At 39.6% G+C, this 23385-nt stretch overlaps 1 long non-coding RNA gene and 1 other non-coding gene across 2 annotated transcripts in view; one reads left to right on the top strand and one right to left on the bottom strand.

The window, feature by feature from the left end:
* The first annotated feature begins 922 nt into the window (after positions 1-922).
* On the top strand, positions 923-1030 carry LOC120365785 (U6 spliceosomal RNA). Its single transcript, XR_005580636.1, has one exon. It is a non-coding gene; the product is annotated as a U6 spliceosomal RNA (small nuclear RNA).
* Positions 1031-3134: 2104 nt separating this feature from the next.
* Positions 3135-23385, bottom strand: part of LOC141581664 (uncharacterized) — a 473937-nt gene continuing 453686 nt past the window's right edge. The window contains exons 6-7 of the long non-coding RNA XR_012514432.1: positions 13635-13692; positions 3135-8638 (exon numbers count right to left, since the gene is read on the bottom strand). This is a non-coding gene — a long non-coding RNA (uncharacterized LOC141581664). The remainder of the gene's footprint in view (positions 8639-13634; positions 13693-23385) is intronic.

The raw sequence follows: 23385 nt of genomic DNA, 5'->3' as shown, positions 1-23385 counted from the left end.
CAGTGATTATAGGACATCTGTTAACTCTAAATTTAAAGTTTATTATAATAGACATAATAAAAATACTGAAGAGGCTTAAAGTTTCAACATGTTATTAAACAAGAAAAATATTTATATAGTCAACCCTTCCTGTTGCTATTAGAAAATGAGATTATGACCAGGTCCCAGCTGTCCCCTAGTTAGATCTTATTTCAGGAAAAGTATCTAAAATAAACATAATCAGTCACTTAAAAACTACAAACTCAAAAACTGCAAATCTCACAGTTCCAAAGACTAATTTTAAAATAACCTTTTGAAATGAAAGAACCCCTGTTTTAGGATAGCAGGTTGAGCACAGAAGTGTTAACCATCTAGAAATTTTAGGTCATCCAAAATTAGACATGTCCCACATTGGCTGTATGTTTTGTTACAAACGGGACTGGAAATTTTTTGTGTAACTCGGAGTTCATGCTGGGAAATCTGCAGTGCAAAGGTCCCTTCTGCCAGTTCTTCTCAAGGAAGTTAAAATCATGGTTACCTGGCAGCTTCTGGGATCTAAAACATCGTAATCCTACACATTAAATTTCTAATTCAACATAGTAAATAGGTATGCAGTATAGAACTGTGCCATTATTACAATTATAAAATCTGTTTATTAACTAATGGGAAAAGAGAATAAAGGTGAGCTTACTGACATAAGCAGTTAATCAATTTTGAACCCAGACCATTCTGAGGTCATCAGGTTTGTTCTTATATGGCTTTTTTTCCATGAACTTCAGAGAATGATACATATCCTTAAGTTCCTGAAGTGCTTTGAAATAAAAGGTGGCCTTTTTTGGGAAAAATCTGGAGAGGAGACAGTCATGCCACATAAAACAGAGACCATAATAGTTATTTTCCAGGTCCATAAAAATTCTATTTCTTTCTAGGCAATCCTTGATAAATGCTTGGTTTTGGCAGCACATATACTAAAATTGGAACAATACAGAGGAGATTAGCATGGCCCCTATGCAAGGATGACACGCAAATTTGTGAAGCATTCCACATTTTTATGTACTAGTCCTTGATTTATGTAAACTGTCATGAACATATAGGAAAAAAAAGTGTTCTCTTTGAGTTAAGATGACATAGGTCCCAAGAGCTATGTCCTATCATCAGAAAAAGAGATAAACTTGGGTCAAACATGATGAGTTCTCCTCATGAAGTTAAGAATTACTCAGAAGATTGTTTTCTTACTCAGAAGCCGCACTCTTTTAAAAACTATCAGGTGTTTTGTTTATATATTTTAAATATAGATCACGTGTAGTGGTGTGTGTTACTCCAAGAGTTTCATCCTGTGACTAATAGCTTCATTCTGTGAGCTCACAGTCAGATCCATGGAAAGAATGGGGAATTCAATGTGTGGCCTCAGCCTTCCGGGTTCCATAGTTTGACACCAGCCAAATGCATGCAAACGATGTCGGAAATGAAGTTTGCATTTGGGGCCTGGATGGCCATTTCCTCTTCTTCCCTTCCTCTCTCAGATATCTTACTGCTTTTTCCATAAAAACCTCTGAAGTCTCCTGCATTAAGGGCTTGTTTATAACACATTCTTCTCCTGACACACATGCAGGCCACACCTTTGTGAGAAACTCCTCTATTCTTTATTCATGCTCAAGCACAGCCCAAGAAACTCTGGTTGGAAGAGGTTATTTCTCACTCCAGAAGAGATGATGACCACCTCTGAGTTTGTTTCCAGTTCCCTTCGACAGCTTAGAAGAGGAGGAACAGGCATTGGCTGCTCCTTTGCTATGTGTAATGAATTTCTCTATGGCTTTGGTAGGCAAATGGAAGGGCCTTACACAGAGTATTAGGCCCTTTGTGGCACAGCCAGACCTCTTGCACAAAGAATCAGAGAAGCAGTAGCCCTCAAATATATAACAAGGAAGGGATGGTGATAAAATAAGAAGAAAAAAAAAACAGCTAAGGAAAAAAATAAGTCTCATAACACCAAGTTCTCCAATATAAGTCACTTGCCTGGTGGAACAATATTTTACCCTTTCTCTAAGCATCTAGACATGTGGTGGGCAATTGCATGGGACTCTTAATATTGCTTCCTTCTGTCCAGAATAAATGCATCAGAGACGAGGTCCCCTAGAAGAATGGAAGGGAGCATTCAGGATCGTGTGCAGTTCCTATTCTGCTGAGCCAGAAAAAAATAAAATTAGACTCACCAGAAAAAGAGACACACTTGCCTACCTCACATTTTTTTCTTCTGTTGTACCAGTATGAGGTGCTTTTTAAATCAAAGTAAATTATAAATGAAGAGCATGACTTCTCCCCCAGTGCTATCTTTGTGCACCCAACATGAATGGACACTTATCCTATTTCACTTTTAAAAAATTCTGCATAGTATCATAGAACATCAAGATCAGATATAAATATCTCCATAGACCTGGAATGAAATCATCCAGAGCTCCAAATGCCACTGGCTTCAAAAAAGCAAACTACCCAGCAATTTTCTCCGGAAGCCTGATATTAGTGCTCCCCCAGTTAATCCTGCACAGAAAGCTGTGCATTGCCAAACTCATGGGTGTCAAGCTTGAACAAGGTGGCCCTGGAGCATGGGAAGAAAAGACTGACTGTCCAGACCTGTGAGAGAGATTGACATGGGGAAAATCAGTCTTAAAGCAGTAAGGTAGGATCTACAAAGGAACTGAACATGTAAATCACAGCCTTGAGTGTTAATTATCAAGATGACGTTTTTGGACACGGGTCATCATTCTGCAAGGCACTCTGCTAGCCTGGGAGACTTCTGAAGGCAAAGAAAGAAAGTAACTTCTGGCTGGGTGTAGTGGCTCATGCCTGTAATCTGAGGATTTTGGGAAGCTGGGGAGAATCACTTGAGATCAGAAGTTCAAAACCAGCCAGGCCAACACGGCAAAACCCCATTTCTACGAAAATTAATTGGGCACAGTGGCACGTATCTATAGTCTCAGCTATTTGGAAGGCTGAGGTGGGAAAATAGCTTAAATCCAGGAAGCAGAGGTTATAGTGGGCCAAGGTCACACCACTGCATCACTCCAGCCTGGGTGACAGAGCCAAACCCGACCTTGTCTGAAAAAAAAAAAAAAAAGAAGAAGAAGAAGAAGAAGAAAGAAAATTTAAAAATAAGGAACAAAGCAACTTCTAGGAAGAATGAGCCATTTGACAAGTTTTCAAATTTTCCTTTTCCTTCAATTCTCATGACAATTTTATGAGGTTCCTAAGGAGGATTCTTAACATATCTTTACATGAATAGACTTACTAAAATAACTGATGTTCTTCATTCTCTTTGTATGGGTTTGGATGTTCACAGCCAGCAGGGAGGCTGTTTTCCTGAATGTTCACCAGTTTTTGCTCTCTCCATTTGAGGTCTTTGCTTACCAAACACCAGTTGCATTTGCTCACAAACCAGTTGCAATTATAATTAGATAATTTAATAGAGTAGTAATGAATGCATCAGTAAAATAGAGTGAAAAATAAAGAAAAATGTTTCTATAAAAACTAAATTGAATAATCTGAAAGAACTCACTTTAAAGGCATGTCATTAAAATTAAAAAACAAACTGTAGTCAAATTACTCATGACCTAGACACGTATAAAAGAACAGGTGTGGGGATAATGGAAGTGGGAATAAAGGTCCAGGAGGATTCTGTGCTTAAACTTATTTCAGTGCATTTAAAAACAAGAAGGAAAATAAGAAACCTTTGGCAATTCATCATGGATATTAGTTTTGAAAACATAAAAAAGGGATGACTCTAACCAGTGGACTGTATTTCAAGAAAACTCCTAGTCTTGCATGAAAATATTGAGTAATAAATACATTTTATGTGCTCAAAAAAGGATTTCAAGTATAATATGTACTATTACTTGTTCACAATTGAACTGCTTTTTTGATTGACTAACCAACTAATGGCCCTGATTGTGTAGGACATGAGGGTTTCCACTGAATTCTAAGCTCCATTTTACATATGAGGGAAATGAGAATCAGAAAGGGTATGTGATTTCTCCAAAGGCTATAGCTAGGTAATGGCAGAGCTAAAAATTGACTTTTTGCTGTATCTAAAGTGGATTTACTTTTAAGTCTATGTTTACACTAAGTTCCTTATATTCTTTACTTTTCATCTCATTCTGCACTTCAGTCCTCCCCTGAACCAGCTCAGAGCTGCACAGGCTTCACAGATGGTGGGCGAGGTCAGAGAGGCTTCCATTGAGTGCCTTGGGAAATATCAGCACTCAGCACTTCAGCCGATGCTCTGCCTGTGTTCTGTCCAAGCTCTTGGTCCTAGAGTCTACCCTTCTGCCCAGCCTATCCAGGCTAACTTCTTTGGACGGTTTACTTAGCTCTTATTGCACTTCCATCAACTCCTGCTCTGTGGCTGAAATGCTTAATTATGCCTCCCTCCCTTCCAAACTGGCCTGGCATTCAGGAACCTCTTCCTGAATCTGGTGTACCTGTCATTTTGTCTCCTCTAGATGGTTTCTTGTAAACATGTGCTCTGGTTTCATGAGGGTCATGTTTTCCTGTGGCTTGATGAGAAACCAAAGTAAACATGTTCTCATTTTCTTTTAATCCCAACATTATGCTTTTAATGTGGTTTTCAACATAATGTTTCCATTGCTAAATATTCTAGTAGCCTCCATATTAATTTTGTGTGTGACTAGACCCTTGGGAGAGCTTGTCAAACCCCATGTATTGACAAGGTGATCAGCTGCTTCTAAAACCTTTTCTTTACTCTCTTCTTGACCTCTTTGGCCTTTTTCAATTTCCATTTGAGTTCCGGCAAATTTCTTCCTTTGGGATCATAGGCCAGTGATCACAACACTGGACCAGTTCTTGTTGCTTGCTGTAGCTCACATAGATTAAGTAGATGTTCCCATGCCAAGTTTCCTAGCTATGGAAAAGGAAAACAGGTTCTCAGGAATATTTACTTACTTTCGTTGAGTGTATGCTAACATTTATTGAACCCATACCATGCCTAGTCCTCTACAAAATCCTTTCCATGTATTATCTTATTTATTCTTAAATTAACCTTAAGAAAGATGTACTGTCGTTATTATTTTGATATATGTTCCATTGATACCTAGTTTATTGAGAGTTTTTAGCATAAAGGGCTATTGAATTTTGTCAAAGGCCTTCTCTGCATCTATTGAGGTAAACATGTGGTTTTTGTCTTTGGTTCTCTTTATGTGGTGGATTACATTTATAGACTTGTGTGTGTTGAACCAGTTTTGCATCCCCAAGGTGAAGTCTACTTGATCATGATGGATAAGCTTTTTGATGTGCTGTTGCATTCAGTTTGCCAGTATTTTATTGAAGATTTTTGCATCGATGTTCATCATGGATATTGGCCTGAAATTTTCTTTCTTAGTTGTGGCTCTACCAGGTTTTAGTATCAGGATGATGTTGGTCTCATAAAATGAGTTAGGGAGTATTCTCTTTTTTTATATTGTTTGGATAATTTCAGAAAAAATGATACCAGCTCCTTTTTGTATGTCTGGTAGAATTCAGCTGTGAACCCATCTGGACCTGGACTTTTTTGGTTGGTAGGTTATTAATTGCTGCCTCAACTTCAGCCCTTGTTATTGGTCTATTCAGGGATTCAGTTTCTTCCTGGTTTAGTCTTTGGAGGGTATAAGTGTCAAGGCATTTATCCGTTTCTTCTAGATTTACTGGTTTATGTGCATAGAGTTGCTTGTAGTAATCTCTGATGGTAGTTTGTATTTCTGTGGAATTGGTGGTGATATCACCTTTATCATTTTTTATTGCATCTATTTGATTTTCTTTTCTTTTTTATTAATCTGGCTAGCAGTCTATCTACTTTGTCGATGTTTTCAAAAAACCAGCTCCTGAATTTATTGATTTTTTTGAAGGGATTTTTGTTCCTTCAGTTCTGCTCTGATCTTAGTTATTTCTTGTCTTCTGCTACCTTTTGTGTTTTTTTGATCTTGCTCCTCTAGTTTTGTTAACTGTGATGATAGGGTGTCAATTTTAGATCTTTCCTCGATTCTCATGTGGGCATAAATTTCCCACTAGACACTGCTTTAAATGTGTCCCAGAGATTCTGGTACATTGTGTTTTGTTCTCATTAGTTTTGAAGAACATCTTTATTTCTGCCTTCATTTCATTGTTTATCCAGTTGACATTCAGGAGCCAGGTGTTCAGTTTCCATGAAGTTGTGCAGTTCTGAGTTAGTTTTTTAATCCTGAGTTCTAATTTGATTGCCTGTGGGCTGAAAGACTGTTGCTGAGGAAAGGTTTACTTCCAATTACGTGATCAGTATTAGAGTAGGTGTGATGTGGTGCTGAGAAGAATGTATCCTCTGTGGATTTGGGGTGGAGAGTTCTGTAGATGTCTACTAGGTCCGCTTGGTCCAGCTCTTAGTTCAAGTCCTGGATACCCATGTTAATTTTCTGTCTCATTGATCTGTCTAATATTGACAGGAGAGTGTTAAAGTTTCTCACTATCATTGTGTGGGCATCTAAGTCTCTTTGTAGGTCGTTAAGAACTTGCTTTATGTATCTGGGTGCTCCTGTGTTGGGTGTGTATATATTTAGGATTGTTAAGTCTTCTTGTTGCATTGATTCTTTTACTACTGTGTAATGCCCTTCTTTGTCTCTTTCGATCTTTGTTGGTTTAAAGTTCATTTTATTAGAGACTAGGATTGTAATTCCTGCTTTTTTTCTCTCTCTCTCCATTTGCTTGGTAAATCTTCCTCCATCCCTTTATTTTGAGCCTATGTGTGTCCTTGCATGTGAGATGGGTTTCCTGAATACAGCACACCAATGAGTCTTGACTTTTTATCCAAATTGCCAGTCTGTGTCTTTTGATTGTGGCATTTAGCCCATTTACATTTAAGGTTAATATTGCTATGTGTGAATTTGATCCTGCCATTTTGATGGTAGTTGGATGTTTTGCCCATTAGTTGATGCAGTTTCTTCATTGTGTTGATGCTCTTTACCATCTGGTACATTTTTGGAGTAGCTGGTACTGGTTGTTCCTTTCTATATTTAGTGCCTCTTTCAGGAGCTCTTGTAAGGCAGGCCTGGTGGTGATGAAAGCTCTCAGCAATTACTTGTCCATAAAGGATTTATTTCTCCTTCACTTATGAAACTTAGTTTGGTTGGATATGAAATTCTAGGTTGAAAGTTCTTTTCTTTAAGAATCTTGAATATTGGCCTCACTCTCTTCTGGCTTGCAGGGTTTCTGCCTAGAGATCCACTGTGTCTAATGGGCTTCCCTTTGTGGGTAACTCGACCTTTCTTTCTGGCTGCCCTTAGCATTTTTTCCTTCATTTCAACCCTGGTGAATCTGAAGATTATGTGCCTTGGGGTTGCTCTTCTTGAGGAATATCTTTGTGGTGTTCTCTGTACTTCCTGGACATGAATACTGGCCTGCCTTGCTAGGTTGGGGAAGTTCTGCTGGGTAATATTGTGAACAGTGTTTTCCAGCTTGGATTCATTCTCTCCATCACATTCAGGTACACCTATCAAATGTAGATTAGGTCTTTTCACATAATCCCATATTTCTTGGAGGCTTTGTTCATTTCTTTTCACTATTTTTTCTGTAATCTTGCCTTCTTATTTTATTTCATTGAGTTGATCTTCAATCTCTGATATCCTTTGTTTTGTTTGGTGGATTCAGCTATAGAAACTTGTATATGATTTGCGAAGTTCTCGTGCTGTGTTTTTCAGCTCTATCAAGTCATTTATATTGTTCTCTAAGCTGTTTATTCTCGTTAGCATTTCATCAAACCTTTTCTCATGGTTCTTAGTTTCTTTGCATTGAGTTAGAACATGTTCTTTTAGCTCAGGTAAGTTTGTTGTTACCCACTTTCTGAAGTCTGTTTCTGTCAATTCAACAGACTCATTCTCCCTCCAGCGTTGTTTCCTTGCTGGTGATGAGTTGTGAACCCTTGGAGGAGGAGAGGCATTCTGGTTTTTGTTGTTTTCACCCATTTTGCAGTGGTTTCTTCCCATCTTTGTGGATTTATCTACCTGTGGTCTTTCTAGTTGGTGATTTTCAGATGGGCTCTCTGAGTGGATGTCCTTTTTGTTGATGTTGAAGCTATTTCTTCCTGTTCTTTAGTTTTCCTTCTAACAGTCAGGCCCCTCTGCTGCAGGACTGCTGGAGGTCCACTCCAGACCCTGCTTGCCTGGGGATCACCTGCGGGGGCTGCAGAACAGTAAGGGTTGCTGCCGGTTTTTTCTTCAGTTATCTTCATCCCAGAAGGGTACCTGCCAGATGTTAGCCTGAGCTCTCCTTTATGAGGTGTCTCTTCAGACATACGAGGGTTGGGGAACTGCTTGAGGAGACAGTCTGTCCCTTATAGGAGCTCAAGTGCTCTGCTAGGAGTGCCGTTGTTCCATTCAGAGCTGCCTGGCAGGTATGTTTAAGTCTGCTGCAGTGGAACTCTTCACCGCCTCTTTTCCCAGGTGCTCTGTCCTCAGAAGGTGGGGCTTTATTTATAAGTTCCTGATGTGCTGCTGCCTTTTTTCAGAGATGCCCTGCCCAGCGAGGAGGTAACCTAGTCACAGTCTGCCAGCAGGCAGGTCCAGGGCAGCTACCACATGGCTGCTACAGGCTGTATGTCTTCCCCCAGATAAGATGACCCTTTTAATAGCAGGAGCTATGTGGCCTGTCAAGGGAAAGGAAAGATCAAGACCTTTGAGCAACAAACTCCACTTCCTATCCAACATCACCCTAAAGATTTCCCTTCAAAGGCACTCAGAACTTTCATGGTCTAGATGCTGACTGGATTTTTCAGCGGGTCAGGACAATATTCTTTCTTCTCTCATTCTTCCTAAAATGGGCCTTTTGGTTTCAAGCAATATTTCCCATTTACAGCCTACTACTGGCTACAGTGGTGGCATTTTCAGGTTCTATCTCAAGACAATGTGAGTGATCTGGGCAGATCTTCTCTGCCAGTCACCTATTTATGAAGGCATAAATCCATCTCTTCTGAAAATGCTATTTAATAATACTATTAGTGGCTTCTTATGACTTCACATCTCCAATTTACCCTACTTTGAAACAATGATAATAATTAACCAATAAACTTTTATTGAGTGCTTGGTATATTCTGGGCATAATGTGAAGGCTTGTAGCACTTTGGGAGGCTAAGGTGGGTGGATCATGAGGACAAGAGATTGAGACCATCCTGTTCAACATGATGAAACCTTGCCTCTACTAAAAATACAACAATTATCTGGGTGTAATGGTGTACGCCTATAGTCCCAGCTACTTGGGAGGCTGAGGCAGGAGAATTGCTTGAACATGGGAGGTGGAGGTTGAAGTGAGCTGAGATCATGCCACTGAATTCCAACCTGGTAACAGAATGAGACTCTGTATCTAAAAAAAAAAAAAAAAAAAAAAAAAGACTATTTTAATTAATCCTCAAAATATCAGTGAGATAGACAGGATTATCTCATTTACCTGGGAGGAAACTGATTTTTAGAGATTTGCTCAAGATCATGCAGGCCAGTCAGTTCTAGGACATGAGAGAAGATGAAGGGGATATTTGCCCTGCAGCCAAAAGAAAAAAAAAAAGCACTTCTAATTCCAGTGTCCCATGTCCCATGTTATATGCAGCATAATTTTCCCATTCTGCCTCTGGAACCAGGATGATCTCAGTCAAAACCTAAATGTAGGCCACAGAAGGACTACTCAGTGTCCTGTATTTCAGGATTTTTATTAATTCAAACTCACAGCTGACTATTCCCTAGGACTCCAGGTGTATCACGGTTGCACTTAGTTCAACCAACTCACCACTCTTAGGAGGAAAAATCATAAGTGGAGCAGTCTTTTCAGTTTCTCTAAAAAATAATTTTGAGTATGTTCTCAAACAATGGAATGTCAGGGGGTTATTTGTTCATTTCATTAATAAGCAGCTAAAGCAGGAATTTATAATGGATGGCCCAGCTGAACCCTAATATTTCACTACCCCCACATTGTCATGATGCAGCTGTACAGAACAGTGTGAAATCATGAGAAATAATGAGTTATCTGTGAAAATGTTGTAGGCTGAAATCCTAATGAGCTCTTTATGCTGGAAAGCTTAAGTATTTCTATTTCTATAGTAGGAGCTTATACAAATAAACCTACGCATGTAAGTGTAATATAAAATCAGAAAATGGTAACAGGAATATTAGGAGAATCTTTCTCTTCCACGCATAGTCCTGAGTTGTCATACCCAGGCCCAAACCCTCATCCCACATCCCAGAATGAAGAAATAACTTTGACCCATTTCTAAGAGTATTCACTTCTATTGATTCCATTTCAAGTGACCTCTACTTTTTCATTAAAATATTCCAGAACACAGGAGATAGTTTCATGTGGCATATATCTGAGTTTCTAAGAAAAATAGGTTGAGATGAGGTGGCTCACGCCTGTAATCCCAGCACTTTGGGAGGCCAAGGTGGGCGGATCACTTGAGGTCAGGAGTTTGAGACTAGCTGGCCAACATGGTGAAACCCTGTCTCTACTAAAAATACAAAACAGAAAAAAAATTAGCCTGCATGGTGGCATATGCCCATAATTCGAGCTACTTAGTAGGCTGACGCAGGAGAATTGCTTGAACTTTGGAGGCGGAGGTTGCAGTGAGCCAGAATCGTGCCAATGCTGGAATTGTACCTGAGTGACAGACTGAAACTCTGTCTCAAAAAAATAAAAATAAAGCTTTTCTTCTGTTGAGCTGTTATATTTCGAGCCTGTTTGTCATGGCAGCTTAGCCTACCCTATCTAACACATAGGGGAATAGCATGTTTGGGGAGCGGGGGAGGTAGGACTGGACCAGTCACAGTAGCCCAGGCAGCCACTGGATTCTGCCACATAGCATGTCCCCGCTCCTCTGGGTACCTTCACACCTTGCCCCTTCCCAGGCCCAGCTGCACTTGGAAAATGGACCCAAGGAACCATCTGTTAGTCTAGCCCTGGCAGAACTCCTAGAGTGGAAGGACCCTACAGCTGTTCTGGAGACTTTCCCAAATATTTGAAGCCAAATAACCTGAATGGGTTTGGACTTGCCTGCGATATTCCAGTGCCTCAATCATATTGTAAAAGCCAGCAGTTTCATAACTCATCTACTCACTCACTCACCCTTGGGGTTTCTAATGATTCCTTCTAGTGACAGAGCCACCAGGTCCTTAGAGAGGGACCTGTTTAAATATAAAGATTTCATCAGGAAATTCTCTAATTAATCGGTGCAGCAAGCACTTTGTTTCATGAGAAAATGTTTGACTTTTCCTATTGGTGGATATATAGAGGGGGCAGAGGAATTCCTATGTGATATTTAGGTGTGTGACCAACATCTACAGTGGAGATGAGAATATCTGCATCCTGAAAACAAACCTAGAGTTAGCAAAGGGAAGACAAAAGATATGGACAAGGATACAAAAATTTCACATACACACTGGGTGTCAGATAGAATGATGAAACTATCACGGTAAATCAAATCCATTAAACACACTTAAACACCACAAACATCAGTGGACTTCTACCTTATAAACAATACTATTTTAATCAGCCTTTCCAAAAACTTTTAAAGTACTTGCTAGATCACATCAATGTTCAAACTTTCTGAAATAAGCTAACAACCCCCTAAAAACTGTCTGGAAAGCCTTGGAAGATAATTGGAGAATTGAAAGATGTTAAGTTTTTACAAATGTTTGGAATTCTCAAATCTTACTGATGATAGAAGTGTGGACGACACTTTCTCTTTTTTATACCTTAGAATATAAATTATGATTATTTTTTTCTTTTTGAGACAGAGTCTCACTCTCTCACCCAGGCTGGAGTGTAGTGGCACGATCTCAGCTTGCTGCAACCTCTGTCTCCCAGGTTCAAGTGATTCTCCTGCCTCAGTCTCCTGAGTAGCTAGGACTATAGGCACGTACCACCAAGCTCGGCTAAATTTTTTTTTGTATTTTTAGTAGAGATGGGTTTCACCATGTTAGCCAGGATGGTATCGATCTCCTGACCTCGTGATCCACCTGCCTCAGCCTCCCAAAGTGCTGGGATTACAGGTGTGAGCCACCACACCCGGCCTAGAATGTGTTCTTAATGACAAAAGGGAAAGGTGACCACATTTAATACCAACTATCTAGGGTCCTCTGATTATGCCTACAAAAGAAAATGGCTCAAAGACCTAAATGTTTGAGCAAAAACTATAAAACCGTTAGGAGAAAAATGGGGGAAATCTTCATGACATAGCTTTGGCAATTATTTCTCGGATGTCTTACCGCAAGTGGAGGCAATTAAAAATTTCTCTATTTAAAATTATAGAGACAAAGTAGAATGGAGTGTGGGGGCTGAAGGATGAGAAAGTGGGGAGTTAGTGTTTAATAGATACAGAGTTTCAATTCTGGAAGATTAAAGAAGTCCTGGGATGAATAGTGGTGACAGTGGCACAACAGAGTGAATGTACTTGATGCTACTGAACTGTATACTTTAAAGTGGTTAAATGGTAAATTTTATGTTTGTTTTAAATAGATAAATTATTACAGTGAACATTTGTTGTCTGTATCAAAAGACACTATCAACAAACTGAAAAGGTGATCCACAGGATAGGAGAAAATATCTGCAAGCAATATATCTGATAAGGGGTTAATATAAAGAATATATAAAGGACTCCTAAAACTCAACAGCAAAAAACAAGCAACCAAGTTAAAAACGTGGACAAAGGACTTGAATAGAAATTTATCTACAGAAGACATACAAATGTCCAATAAGCACATGAAAAAATGTTCAATATCACTAATAATTAGTGATATAGTTTGGTTCTGTGTCCCCACCCAAATCTCATTTCAAATTGTAATCCCCATGTGTCAAGGGAGTAACCTTGTGGGAGGTGACTGGATCATGCAGGAGGTTGCCCCATGCAGTTCTCACAATAGTGAGTGACTTCTCATGAGACCTGATGGTTTTTAAATGTGGCGCTTCCTCCACTCTCTCCTGCCACTATGTAAGACGTGCCTTGCTTCCCCTTTGCCTTCCACCATGACTAAGTTTCCTGAGGCCTTTCAAGCCATGCAGAATGATGAGTCAATTAAACCTATTGTCTTTATAGATTTTACTCAGTCTCAGGTGTTCTTTATAGCAGTGTGAAAATGGACTAATACTATTACAGAAATGCGTATCAAAACCACAATGAGGTGCCACTTTATACCTGATTAGATGGTTACTATCACATGCACACAGAAAATAAACATTGGCGAGGATGTAGAGGTATCAGAATCCTTGTGCACTGCTAGTGAGAATGTAAAATGGTGCAGCCACTTTGGAATACAGTATGGCAGTTCAGCAAAAAATTCAATAGTGAATTATCATATGATCCAGCATTCCACTTCTGAGCATATAACGGCAAGAATGAAAGGCAGGAGCTCAAACAAGTATTTTTACAGCAATGTTCATAGCAGCATTATTAACAACAGCCAAAAGATGAAAGTAACTCATGTGATTCCACAGGAGAATGTATAGACAAAATGTGGCATATACAAACAAGCAGAATATTATTCTGCTATAGAAACAAAGTGCATTCTAACACACACTACAATTGAGACAAAAACCCTGAGGACACAGTGTTAACAGAAGTAAGTTAGTCACAAATGGACAAATGCTGTGGCTCGTCCACTTACGTGAGGTACCTGGAGTAGTCACATATACAGAGACGATGTAGAATGGTGGTTTCCAGGTCTGGGGGATAGAAAAGTAGGAAGTTAGTGTTTAGTGAATACAGAGTTTCAGTTCTGGAAGATGAAAAGAAATCCTGGGAATGAATTACAGTTACAATGGCACAACAATGAGAATATACTTAATGCCACCAAACTGTATACTTAAAAGTGGTTAAAATGGTAAATTTTGTGTTATGCATATTTTACTATAATTTTTAAAATAATATACACTTCTAATGCTATTTTAACAAAAAAGGTAATTGCACATATAATGAATTCTGAAAAGCCCACTTTGGCTAGGGGCAGTGGCTCACACTTGTAATCCTAGCACTTTGGGAGGCCAAGACAGGCAAATCACTTGAGGTCAGGAGTTCAAGACCAGCCTGGCCGATATGGTGAAACTTCATCTTTACTAAAAATACAAAAATTAGCTGGACATGATGGCTTGCGCCTGTAATTTCAGCTACTAGGGAGGCTGAGGTGTGAGAATCGTTTCAACTCAGGAGGCAGAGGTTGCAGTGAGCCGAGATTGCACTACTACACTCCAGCCTGGGCAATGGTGTGAGACTCTGCCCTAAGGAAAAAAAAAACACTTTAACCTCAGTCACACATGTATATTAGAATTAAAGACTTCAAGGACTTGAATTATCCAGAAAATTTATGTTCATCAAACCAGTCTTTTGTGGAGGTGAATAATCTGCTGGGAAATTTTATTCCCATTAAGTAAAAGAGTTTGAACGAGCTTATTGTGGTCGTGTTTTGGAGTGTTTTACTCCGATCCATGCTCTGTGACTGTCTTCTTCATCCACAGTGGTGCTTTGTGTCTTGCCCTAATACTAACACCACAGATACCAGGGATAATGTGATTCTGGGTTTTCCTACAGCTGATTGGAACCTACAACAGGCACCCAACCTGACTCAGGATGGGTCAGTCAGTCAGAGACCTTTGCCAATAAATTTGGAATTGGGAAGAAAATAAAATGATGGCAGGAGAGAACAAAGACAGTGAAGATGTGATAGACAGCTTCTGAAAGTGCTCCCAGTGATCGCTAGCCACTGGCGTGGATGCCTCTCCCATCGGTTCAGTGTGGGCTGAAATTAGTGTCTCATTTCTAACAAATAGAAAAGGTAAAAGTGAGGGCATGTCATTTCCATGATTAGGATTCAGGAAGACGGAGACTTCCATCTTGCTTTTCATCTCTAAAATCTCTCTCACTCACTTGTTCAACCTGATGGGAACCAGCAGTCATGTTGTGAACTGCCCCAGAGAGAGGCTCATTTTGCAAGGAATTAAGAGAGCTTAACAGTCAATGAATCCAACAATCTTCAAGGAATTGAATACTGCCAGCAGCCAGGTGAGTGAGTCTGGCAACACATCACCCATCAGTGAAGCCTTCAGATGAGACTGCAGCCCTGGCCAACACCTTAATTGCAGCCACAGCCTCAAGTGAGACCTTGAGGAAGAGGCGCCATCTAAGACACACCTAGATTCTTGCTTCCGAAGAGACTGTGAGATGATACAAGTTTGTTGTTTTAAGCCACCAAGTTTTGGTTGTCATTTCTTACACAGCAATAGGCAACTCATACAGAGAAACAGAGGCAGTGATCCTTTTGGAAATGATGTTTAAAATATATAAACATAGCAGTTGAGGACAGCCACACTATGGCATGTAGATGACGGTGAAGAGAACTGGGTCTTAAAAGGAAAAAAAGCCTTTAGGAATAGACATGTGAAAAGCAGATACAGAGTGTGAGTGAGAACACAGAGCAGTTCCCAGTGGCTTACCAGTTCCCTATTTCAGTTCTTCCCAAGGCCTGGCTGCACTCCTGTCTTTGTGTTCTGTGAAATCTCTGGTACTTTATAATAAATTGTCTTTATTTTCCTTATTTATCTCAGTTGGTTTCTATAACTTGCAATCAGAATCCTAAAAACCTGGGATGTACCAAGTTGTACAGCTGTGATTTTTGAAGGCAGCCAGACTCTTGAGAATGAATTTGGCAGTTTAGAAAGGCTCTTGGCTTCAGAAGCATCCAGATGTTCTGAGCCACTTAACTTCAGGTCAGAAGAAAGCGAACCAATTTCAAGAGTATCTAGTTCTCAACCTACTGCTCTAATCAATGATCAAGTATGGCAAATCTATTCCATATTAGGTGGTTTGGATAATATTTGTTCAGAACTTAGAGATTCCAGCTGAAAGCTGTTTGAAATACACAATATTGCTGTTGACACAAAACAAATTGTTACCCTTTCTTCTAAAAAACACAGTGATACTTTTGTAACTCCCTTATTATGTTACATGATGGAAATACATATCCAGAGGAGGCATATTTTAATTCTTAGAAACAGCCTAACTACATAAAATGTACTATTCTCTCTTAATCCAATTAGATCTCTTTGCTGTTTTCTGTTTTAAAGTCATGCCACTGCCTAATCACTCACCATCTTAACAAAACTCAAAGCAGTTTACATCTTACAGGCTTGGCAATAAAACAGAGACTTAAAAGCAATAAACATCTTTGAAACAATTCATCAAGCCCTAAAAAGGTGCCAGAATGAGTTTTGGAATGATAAGTCTGAACTTAAAAATCAAAATTTGCTCTCAGGCTGGGTCTTAAAATGTCACAAATAAATTTTTGTAGCTAAGTTATAAACTTTGAAAAATAGCCTAGACATCCAAGCAAATACAGACGTACTGCAATGGTTCCTCAGCTCTGTCAGGACACCCCCTTGGGGTCTCTTCACGTGTATATCCACATGCATGTGTGTTATCTGGATTTTTACCTTATTTCTACGTACTTAACACTCATTCTGATGTTGAAGGAACATGTCTGGCATGATGCAAAACTGTTTATCACTGGTGCTCCCCTACTTCCCCCCGTCCCCAGGCTCCTCAGCCATGGTGAGCACCCCATTTCCCCTCTTCCTGAGGACTATGTCACAGGCAACAGGAAATGGGCGAAGTGTCATGAATTAGAGCGAGAGAGTGTGTTAAGAGAGGTTGAGTAAGCTTGTTGTGGTCAGGTTTTGGAGTGTTTTTCTCAGGTGCATGTGACACTAACAGCCCTCTTCATCCATAAGGGTACCCTCTTCTTGCCTACTGCTGACTCTGCCATGCTGTTATGCCATGAGTCTGCAACTCCACTGTAGCTGGCTGCAACAACGTTAAACATCTGACATAGAAGGCATTCCGACCCATTTTATTTCTTTTTCAGTAGTTTCTAAATCGTTATTATTCAATTCATCCTCAAAACAAGTTCTCAGGGCTCGAGTTGTCAGTCACTGGTTAGACTTTTCTTCCATCCCAATTCAGCCTTAAACTATAACTGGTTAGTATTCTGTCCCTCCAGGCCCCATCTGCCCACTATGCTTAGTTGATTGTCATATCCATCCATGGGCAGGTCCTTTCTACCTGCCCAGTTGATCAAATTTACATAGTCACTGTCACTATTAGCGGGCCATGGGAACCAGGGTCTTGGCTGCAATTGTCAACTGGTCTACCATTGACAACTGAATAACAGCATAAAGAGGTATCTCTTGAATAATAGCATGAAGAGTTGTTGTCAGTTTTGACATTTATGACGACAATAAAATTAAGAATATCTGTATAAGAATATTAAATGAACTATATGCAGTTTGCTAATTTTTTTACTTGGGAGAATATGTGCCTGTGCATATCCTCAGCTCATGAATGTGTATCACCCCCCGCCCCCACAATACCAAATAGGCATTTTCTTCTCCCTCAGCGTGGAGGCCTCTTCCCCCCAGATATTCAGATCACTCCTTCCTCTTCTTCAGGTCTCGGCTCAGACATTGCCTCATCGTAGAGTCTTTCCTTCACTGTCCTCTATCAAATAGCAGTCCTTACCCCTCTGCCACATACTCTGTCTTTCTTATCCTGCTTTAGCTTTCTCTATGCTTTTACAACACATTATTGTTCATCTTCCTTCACTGGGACCTAAGAATTATGAGGGCACAAACTGCTGTGTGGCCAGAGCCTGGAACACAACCTAGCATTCAGGAGGGTCTCAATAAACATTGGTGGTAGGAATACATATAATCATTTTATATATATATATATTTTATATATACATATATATAATTTATATAGATACAAATGATTGTATGAATTCCTATATATTTATACATACATACAATCTTTATTTCTCTCTTTCTCCCTTTGTTTTTGACAGTGCCTCACTCTGCCACCCAGGCTGGAGTGCAGTGGTACAATGTCGGCTCACTGCAACCTCCCAGGCTTCAGGCATCCTCCCACCTCAGCCTCCCTAGTAGCGGGGACCAGAGATGTGTGCCATTATGCCCAGTTAAGTTTCTGCATTTTTGGTAAAGACAGGGTTTCACTATATTTCTCAGGCTGGTCTCCAGCTCCTGAGCTCAAGCTATCCTCTGCCTCTGCCTTCCAAAGGACTGGGATTACAGGTGTGAGCCACTGTGCCTGGCCTGTTTCGTCCTTTTCGAAAAGTTGTAAGATAGCTCTGAGCCAGGAAATACCAGAAGAAGTTCATTTTCTTTGTTCCCTTGTCTTCCTTTTACCCAAATAACCTTCAGATATGGGATTCAAGTACATTTTGGCTTAAATAAACATTGAGGAATCAGCATGGAGACTTAATCACTATGTGGGATATTGTTTCTGTGGGAAATATGTTCCAACTTCCAAATGACTGACTCACAGACACTGCTCTCCAAAGGTTTCCTGCCCCAGTACTGACTTTTTAGGAATTCGCAACTAACTATTCAGAATTCAAATTTGGAAGGTTTATGCCCTGCCAGGACCAAATTTGGCATATATATTTTGGTGTATATATATATATATATATATATATATATATATATATATATATAAAATTTAGATATATATATATATATATATATACACACATACACATACATACACACCAAAATTATATAAATATATATAATTTGTTTTTTTGGTATATATATATATGTATATATAGTGTATATATATATGTATATATATGTGTGTATATATATATGTGTGTATATATATATATACCAAAATATATATAGAGATATATATATGGTATAAATATATATAGATACCAAAATATATATAGATATATATATATGGTATAAATATATATATATACCAAAATATATATAGAGATATATATATGGTATAAATATATGTATATATACCAAAATATATATAGAGATATATATATGGTATAAATATATATATATATATATATACCAAAATATATATAGAGATATATATATGGTATAAATATATATATATATGCGCCATATATATGGTATATACATATATATATTTTATATATATATATATATATATATATATATATATATATATATATAAAATGTATATATATACCAAAAAAACAAAATTTCGGTAAATCATGGTCCTAAGGCTTGATGAAGCTTAGTTGGCACAAAAACTGTTTTACTTTGGCTATTTGGGATTTTTCTCTACCACCTCAGCTCATCTTTTTGCTGTATTCTTGTGCCTGTCACACTGATCTATATCAAGTTGCTCCCTTGTATTATATCTGACTTGCTGATTCGCGGAAAATTCTCACACTCTCTGTCTGCAAATACTCAAAGCGTTCATTACACATCAAGTTTTGATCAACTCTATACCTCTAATTATCTGCCTCACGGTTAGCTTCTGTGTAGCTCTCTGCAGAGTTAGAATAAAAAATGCTCTTCTTTCTCAAGTGTACTCTGCACAAGTGGTGGAAGAAAAGTCTAAAGTGGCTTCCTTCTAGATTCTGCTATATAGAACGTGGGTTTAGGCATCATCCAGACCCACATACTTGCCTTGGTGTCGCTTAAAGCCATGGAGCTTGGCTGCTGCTACTACTTCTGCTACAAATCCAGGGCTCTGATTTCCTCCCTGTTGTTGCTTGGATGCTTTCTCTTCCACCCAGGCCAGGCAAATACCCTAGTGCCTCCCTGTCTCTGCTCAGTGCCTATATGAGAAGTGTGTAACTGAGAAGTGGAGGGTACCAAAACACCACACAGACAAATTTTAATCAATAGGAGATGGAAGCCAGTAAAATAATTCTTCTTCCTTTTTCCCTCTGGTGAGAGGACTGAAAGACACAGTGGCATCATGCAGCCTCTCCAAAGCTTCCCAGGACACCAGGCAGTCCTTTCATCATGAAGTGCAGCTGTTTGGAGACCCTTTTATATGCTCACCCTCCTTCCCTGCCTCACTGCACCTCTTTCTCACCCTCTTTCCTGGGGTTCACTCCTCAATAACATGTTGGCACAAAAGCCTTATTTCAGGCTCTGTTTCTAGAGAATTCAAGCTAAAGTTTTATATATATATATATATATATATATATATATATATATATAATATAATATGTATAAAATATATACATATAGTTTCACATATATTATATATAGTTTTATAATATATTATATAATATGCTATATATGATATATAAACATAATATATATAAATATATATAATTATATATTGCATATAGTATATATTATATAATATATTTATATAAATAAAAAAATATATATTTATATATACACACACTGAGTTTTTAAAAGAAATAAAATAACTTTCAGGAAAAAACCCCACAAAAATATAAGATAAAATAAAAGCAAAGACAAAACAATAAAACAAAACTGTAATTAAAATTGTTCCTTTGCCTAAAAGTTGTTATTGCTTTTATTTCCTATGTCATACAAGAGGAAATTTTTCCTAAGCAGAGTGGCTTGATTTTGCTGGATAATTATTTTGATCCCACTAATATGTAGGTTTTAAATGTACTTTAGAATACACAATGTGTAGTCATAAACTTTGTTTCGTCTCAACAATTAGAACAGGCACTGCTGGACGTGTTAAAGAGTGAGAATTCTTACTCCCCTACTAGCTAAGAATCCTTTGAAGATAAAACACTCCTCACCTAAGAATGAAATAATAATGATGGTAATTTCAGTCTGTGTGATAGAGAAGGCAGAGATTTGTGGTCCAGCAAAGTACTGTGGGCACTTTAAAACAGATCACATTGACAGTATTTTGGCTTACGCTTATTTCTAGCTCTAATAAAGTTAATTTACATTGCTGTGGGTTCTCTATAATTATATTATTCAGATTTGTTTTTATGAAGTATAAATACCCATGATGTTAGTAAAATAAAAGAGTTTTTCTTAAAAGCCAACTTAAAATTTGAGTATAAACAGCATATGTAGAGCCACCAAATCAAAAGAGGTAAAACAGTGTGCTTAACGAAGTAGAGTCTAGGTATGGTCCCACACATACCTGGGCTTTGTGCCTGGCAGGGCATAAACCTTCCAAATTTGAATTCTGAAAAGCTAGTTGCGAATTCCTATAAAAGTCAGTACTAGGGCAGGAAACCTTTGGAGAGTCAGTCATTTGGAAGTTGGAACATATTTCCCACAGAAACGATATCCCACATAGCGATTAAGTCCCCATGCCGATTTCTCAATGCTTATTTAAGCCAAAATGTACTTGAATCCCATATCTGAAGGTTATTTGGGTAAAAGGAAGACAAGGGAACAAAGAAAATGAACTTCTTCTGGTATTTCCTGGCTCAGAGCTATCTTACAACTTTTCGAAAAGGACGAAACAGGCCAGGCACAGTGGCTCACACCTGTAATCCCAGTCCTTTGGAAGGCAGAGGCAGAGGATAGCTTGAGCTCAGGAGCTGGAGACCAGCCTGAGAAATACAGTAAAACCCTGTCTTTACCAAAAATGCAGAAACTTCACTGGGCATAATGGCACACATCTCTGGTCCCCGCTACTTGGGAGGCTGAGGTGGGAGGATGCCTGAAGCCTGGGAGGTTGCAGTGAGCCGACATTGTACCACTGCACTCCAGCCTGGGTGGCAGAGTGAGACCCTGTCAAAAACAAGAAAGAGAGAAAGAGAGAAAAGGAAAGAAAGAAAGAAAAGGAAGGAAGGGAGGGAATGAGGGAGGGAGGGAGAGAGGAAGAAAAGAAACAGAAAGAGAGAGAGGAAGAAAGAAAAAAGAAAGAAAGAAAAGAAAGAGGAAGGAAGGAGGGAGGGAGGGAGGGAAGGAAGGAAAGAAGGAAGACAAATTTGGCTTCAGCCTCATCTCACCTTCCTCCCTTCAGCTCTTTCCTACTTTTCAGATTTCCTCCTGAAGAACTACCTCTCAAAACAGGGAGCCCACACTTACTCCACACCCACCACCCGCTGCTCCATCAGGGCCTGCCCTGAGGTCTGTCTGTGATCACAGGACCTTCCCCTGCTCAGAGCTGCCCCTCACAGATGCTCAGGGTGGGCACCATCTGCCCAACTGCTTCACATGAGTGTGGGACTCCCCCATCACACACCATCACCCTGCCAGGAGCTTAGACCGTGGAAACTGTTCAGTTTTGCACAGAACGTTGTTAACATAAGAGACGTTGTTAACATATTACATAACCTGAGGACGTATCCCAGGGCCTGACACACTTGGGGTGACCGCCCCTATAGACCAGACCATATTGTAGATATACTGTACTGCAGTGATGTAGAGATTTCCAAACACCAAGAGACAGAGATCAATGAGAGTGTTTTTTTCAGCTCCTAATTCCCTGTCAAATGGCAGCCTGTTTAGGACAGATTTGTTTTCCAGGACTCTGTCTTCTGTATCAGCTTCCCTGAGATGACTCTACTCTCCATGATTGCTTTACTTCTGAAGTTGCACATCTTTTTTTAAAAGAAACAAAGTTTGGGTGTGTTTTCCCTGCCTCCTATGGTTGTTCCCGGGCCTCTGCTGGAAAGGAGAGAAGACACACAGAGCAGGCCGGGACAGCAGTTGTCACCTGGACACGTGGATGACTGTTCACTGGGGACTGATTATTGAATATATAAAATAACAGTCTGGCTAACTGAGTATGACTTCTGTTTTGGACAAAAATATGAACTTCTTTATTTACCAAAATGTTTAAGTCATGAAAAACGCCAGACCTTTTGCATGAAATCCAAAGATGACTTTTCAGTCCTTCTCTAAGTCAGCACAAAGAACAACGACCTTTGCTTCTGGAATGTAGGTGCCTCCCAGTCCTGTTGACCACCATCTCCTTCTCCCTCACCACTGGGACCTAGAGCAGTGCTCTGAGGACAAAAGGTGTTCAAAAGGTGGTCCTATTAAAAGTCAGTTTACCAAAACTCCTACTTTCTCCTCCAAAAGCTACTAAATATATCCAAAGGTGGAAATAAACCGCAGGTAACCAATGACAAGGCCTTCCCCCACCGCCCTCCCACCACCCTTAAGCTTCGTCATGGAAAGGAAGAGAAACAGAACCAAGCACCATGCCTCAAGCCCACCAGCTGTTCAACCTGGCAGTCCTTGGACCAAAACCAATTGTGAATCAAAACACAGCACGTTTCTAACTCCCACCACGGATGAGGTAGAGAATGTCAGCTGGGAGCAGGTGGGAGGGGTCAAATCCTGGCATTGTCATCGGAGCCTGTTACTCCAACGAGCCTGTTAGATGCTGCAACCCAGCATCTTAGAAGGCTGCAGATCCCTACATAAATGGGAGGGACAAAAAAGAATACAAGGGACCATATGGGGCAAGGAGTTCTCCCCCACCCCAAAAACAGCAGTTCAGGATGGGCCTGAGAGCATGCTGGGTGCCTGCAGAATAGGCTGTGCCTGGCAGTCAGGGAGCACCCTAAAGGAGGACTGAGCTGCTGAGGCACAAGACAGACCCAGGAGGCA

The sequence above is a fragment of the Saimiri boliviensis genome, chromosome 16, assembly GCF_048565385.1.
Source record: "Saimiri boliviensis isolate mSaiBol1 chromosome 16, mSaiBol1.pri, whole genome shotgun sequence".
Taxonomy (NCBI): Eukaryota; Metazoa; Chordata; class Mammalia; order Primates; family Cebidae; genus Saimiri; species Saimiri boliviensis.
This window is presented reverse-complemented; position numbering and strand designations above follow the sequence as displayed.